The sequence below is a fragment of the Vicia villosa genome, unplaced genomic scaffold (assembly GCF_029867415.1).
Source record: "Vicia villosa cultivar HV-30 ecotype Madison, WI unplaced genomic scaffold, Vvil1.0 ctg.002326F_1_1, whole genome shotgun sequence".
In the NCBI taxonomy this organism is placed as follows: Eukaryota; Viridiplantae; Streptophyta; class Magnoliopsida; order Fabales; family Fabaceae; genus Vicia; species Vicia villosa.
The window spans coordinates 14,588-20,071 of record NW_026705896.1 but is presented as its reverse complement, the minus strand read 5'-3'; positions in this window follow the sequence as shown (position 1 = coordinate 20,071).

Here is a 5,484-nt window from a genome sequence, read left to right as displayed (position 1 = left end):
ATCCAACCTTCTGGGGATAGTGATCTTGAACAGCCCTGCTGGGGAACGAGGAGTATGAACAATCATCCGATGTAATTCCTATCCAAGCTTGGAGATAAGGCTTCTCGAATCATTTTGTTGGAGAAGGAAATCTTATCAAGGATTCTGCTGAGAAACGTATCTCTGTTGGGGAAGCGTTTCTTTTGATGCCCATACCCAGTGTCGGTGATGAAACATTCCGTCGGGGAATTAATTGGGCCTTGCTTATCCGGGGATAACTCCTTGAAGATTGCTCTGTGGGGGATATTCCCATGCTGCTGGTTTCGAGATGATGTCCAGATGATTGGGACATTACCTGAATGCTATTCCTGTTTTTTTATAAACATCAATCATATTCAAATGCATATGTTCATTCAAAATTATCATTGGGACGTTTACGTATTCAAAACAGAAAAAGTGAAAACATTGATTTTGAGCATGAACTGTATTAATTTGAAAGAGAGCCGTAATAGGCGGATTATTACAAGGAGACAAAAATCCTAGTAATAGGAAGTTGTCATAAAACTTTGAAAAGCACTTATAAAGGAAAATAGCTATGTGGAAACAATCCCGTCAAGTTTCAACTCTGCTATTGCCAATCTGTCTTTGAGTATCTCATCCCTCACTTGTTGGAAGAAAATGATTGGACTGATTGGCGCCTTTTGATGTGTTGAACCTTGAATGTGAGTAGGTAACCAAACGGGACATAGTCATTCTCTTTATTCCCTAACTTTTTCCTAGGCCGCCTTTTCAGGTTTCCAGCCTACCGGGATAATTATTTTTTAGTCTCTAATTTTTGTCTGGATCGCCCTTTCAGGTTTTCAATCCACCGAGACGCTCATTTTTGCCTAAGTCGCCCTTTCAGGTTTTCAACTTAGCGAGCTTTTCTTTTCTTTAAGCGAAGTACTTTTTGACTATGTCCGCATTTACAGGGTGTGGGAAATCCTCGCCATCCATAGTGGTAAGCAACATGGCTCCGCCGGAGAATACTTTCTTGATTACAAATGGTCCATCATAAGTGGGAGTCCACTTGCCCCTGGGGTCACCCTGTGGTAAGATGATTCGTTTTACAACCAAATCACCGATTTGATATGCATGACTCTTGACTTTCTTGTTGAAGGCCTTGATCATACGTTTCTGGTATAACTGACCATGACAAATAGCCGCAAGCCTCTTCTCATCAATCAAGTTTATCTGGTCCAACCGAGTCTGAATCTAATCGTCTTCGTCTAGATCGGCTTCTTTCATAATCCTTAGGGAAGGAATCTGAATTTCAATTGGAAGAATTGCCTCCATACCATAGACTAAAGAGAACGGAGTTGCCCCTGTTGAGGTACGTGTTGAAGTGCGATAACCGTGAAGAGCAAAAGGTAACATCTCATGCCAGTCTTTGTAGGTTACTGTCATCTTCTCTATGATCTTCTTGATGTTCTTGTTGGAAGCTTCCACCGCGCCATTCATCTTTGGTCGATATGGGGATGAATTATAATGTTTGATCTAGAACTGCGTGCAGAGTTCGGTAATCATCCTATTGTTTAAATTTGTGCCATTGTCTCTGATGATCCTTTCAGGGACGCCATACCGAAAAATGAGATTGTGCTTAATAAACCGGGCCACTACATTTTTGGTGACTGAAGCAAACAAGGCTGCCTCTACCCATTTTGTGAAGTAGTCAATAGCGACCAGGATAAAACGATGTTCGTTGGAGGCAGTAGGCTTGATTTCTCCAATCATATTAATACCCCACATTACAAATGGCCAAGGAGCCGTCAGAATGTTTAATGGGACTGGAGGTACATGTACTTTGTCGGCATATATCTGGCATTTGTGACAAGTTCTGGAGTGATGATGGCAGTCTATCTCCATGGTAGACCAGTAGTAACCTGCTCTTAAGATCTTTTTAGCCATCGTATGTCCACTTGAATGAGTACCAAAGGCACCATCGTGTATATCTTCCATAATCTGTTCTGCTTCCTTCTTGTTCACACAACGAAGCAGAGTTGAGTCGTGGTTGCGTTTGTACAGGATTCCATTACTTAGAAAGAATTTGGCAGCAAATCTTCTTAGAAACTTTCTATCATTAATGGATGCCCCTTCAGGATACTCCTAGGCTTCAAGATATCTTTTTACATCATGGAACCATGGTTTTTCTTCCACTCCTTCGGTATTGATCTTGTTGCAATAGGCTGGTTCATCCTGTCTGTAAATGGTGATCATAGGCGCCTCATTGTCCCACCTGACTTTGAACATAGACGACATGGTAGCTAAAGCATCAGCCAGTTGATTTTCTTCTGGCGGGATATGTTCAAAAGTGATTTCTTCAAAGTAAGGAATCAAACTCAACACATATTCTTTGTAAGGAATTAGATTCGGGTGCTTCGTGTCCTATTCCACTTTAACTTGATAAATTACAAGGGCCGAGTCTCCGTAGACCTCCAGGAACTTGATTCTCAGATCGATTGCAGCTTTGAGACCCAGAATACATGCTTCATACTCGGCTATATTGTTAGTGCAGTTGAAACATAATCTGGCAGTGAATGGTGTATGTCCTCCTGCAGGAGAAATGATCACAGCTCCGATGCCTTTGCCAAGCGCATTAGAGGCTCCATCAAAAACCATAGTCCATCGGGATCCTGGCTCGGGTCCTTCCTCTGGTCCTGGTTGTTCGTAGTCAGTAACTAGCATAATATCTTCATCTGGGAAGTCAAAGTTCAACGCTTGATAATCATCCACTGCTTGATGAGCCAAATGATCAGCTACTACACTTCCTTTGATCGCCTTTTGCGAAGTGTATTGGATGTCATATTCTGTTAAGATCATTTGCCATCTTGCTATTCTTCCAGAGAGAGCAGGTTTTTCGAACACATATTTGATAGGATCCATTTTGGAGATCAGCAAAGTGATATGGTTTAGCATATACTGTCTTAGTCGGTGAGCAGCCCATGCCAAGGCACAACAAGTTTACTCGTCATGTTGCCCCAGTACACACCACATTGAATCTTCTAACACTGTTAGGTACATTATCAGAGGTCTTCCTTCCACTGGTGGTAGCAAGATTGGCGGTTTTTAAAGATATTCTTTGATCTTATCGAAGGCTAATTGGCATTTGTCATTCCATCTTTCTACTTGATCTTTCTTCAACAATTTGAAGATTGGTACACAAGTAGTAGTCATATGGGAAATAAATCTGGCGATGTAGTTCAAACGTCCCAAGAATCCTCTAACTTGTTTCTCAGTACGAGGTATGGGCATTTCTTGAATGGCTTTGACCTTGGAAGGATCAACTTCAATACCCTTGCTGCTGACAATGAAACCTGAGAGTTTACCGGATCTTACTCCAAAGGTACACTTGTTCGGATTCAGTCGCAACCTGTACTTCTTGAGTCTGTCAAACAGCTTGTGTAGATGACCTAGATGTTCTTCTTCGGTGTTGGACTTTGCAATCATATCATCCACATAAACCTCTATTTCCTGATGAATCATATCATGGAACAGAGCTACCATTGCACGCTGATACGTTGCTCCTGCATTCTTTAAACCAAAGGGCATTACTTTGTAACAAAAGGTTCCACAGGGTGTTGTGAAAGTTGTCTTTTCCATGTCTTCGGCGCCATCTTGATTTGATTGTAACCTGAGAATCCGTCCATAAAGGAAAATACCTTGCATTGTGCAGTATTGTCAACCAGTACATCGATGTGAGGTAAAGGGAAATCATCCTTGGGGCTTGCCCGATTCAGATCTCTGTAGTCTACACACATTCTGACATTCCCGTCTTTTTTTGGCACAGGAACGATGTTAGCTATCCATGGAGGATAACTCACAACTTTTAGAAAACCATCATTGAATTGCTTCTCAACCACGTCTTTAATCTTCTTGGACATGTCGGGCCTACTTCTCCGCAGCTTCTGCTTAACTGGAGTGCTACCTTCTTTGATTGGCAGGCGATGGACCACAATATCCGTGCCGAGACCAGGCATATCTTCATAGGACCAAGCGAATATCTCGACATAGTCTTGTAACATTTGAATCAGTCTTTGCTTGACACTGTCTTCTAAATCAGCCCCTATCTTGACTTCTTTCTTTTCTTCATGCGGCTGTATAGTCCTTTCTTCTTGTTCTAATAGCCTTGCAAGTTCCCTAGGTACTTCACAATCTTCCTCACTTTCGTCCTCAGTTTGGTAGATCGGATTTTCAAAGTCATGACTGGCAATAGCAGAATCGTTATCAACAGGATCCAGAGTGAATGTGAATCTGCATTTATTATGTGGGTGTGTGTAAGAACACATAGCTATTTGAAAATGAATAAAGTAAAGAAAGAAACAAAAAAGGATCGCAAAATTTGAACATGCAAACGTCCCATGATTTTATTGAATGAACATATGATCATGGTATGACAAACCCTTATAAAAAGGACCAGTGTGCTCCGGGCAAGGCACCTGGCTTTTAAATTCATGGTTCGCTAGTACAGGAACCATTTTTATTTTTTGAACATATAAACAACGAAAATAGGAAATTGCATTTACTCCTAATCAAAGGAGATTACATCTTCGGCTTCCCAGTTGTTCAATCCATTGTTGTGAGTGGGGAATATCCAGTTGCCCCAGTTGCAGTTGTCTTCTTCGTCTTCCACAACATTGACCTCTTTGGTGACGAGACGGGCTATTGATCCTTCAGGATGAGCAAGATGCTCTGCTGGATATGAGAGCCCAGGCTGAGGTACTTCTGTTGGCTGAAAGAGATACTCGATAAGATTGTCCCATCCAGTTGGGATGATGTCTTTGATAGAGACTTGTGCACTCTGGGGAGCAGTGTACTTCACCAGAAAATCATCCTCGCCATTTGGTGTTTCCCAGGCTTCTTCAGGAGTGACAGGGCTTGTGATTGTCATATTGTCTTCGAAATGTTCATCCCATCCAGTTGGGATAATGTCTTCGATAGCGATTTGCGAGCTCAGGGGAGCGGAATACTTCACCATAAAGTCATACATGCCACTTGGTTCTCCCAGTGTATCCCAGACTTCTTTTGGACTAGGTGGACTTTGGTATTGCTTAGCAATGGAACCTGTGATACTTATGTCATCTTCGAACTGATCATCCCATCCAGTTGGGACAATGTCTTCAATGGCAATCAAAGAACTCTGAGGAGCAGTGTACTTCACTAGAAAGTCGTACTTGCCGCTTGGATCTCCCAAAGTATCCCAAACTTCCTTGGAAACGGGTGGAACTTCATTTGGATGTTGCTTAGTAATATGGTTTGAGATCACTTTGTCGTCTTCAATAGCATTTACTCCTTGGCTGATGAAATGGGACATTAATCCTCCAGAATGAAGACTTTGATCATTCTTTTGAGTTCCATTAGCATAGCCCAGACCTAGCTTATCGAACTTGTAAGGCACATCAAGGAGTTGTCCCCATACTGTGCAACCACCCTCTTCGATCACAGCCTTAGCATCTTTGAGAGAAGCCA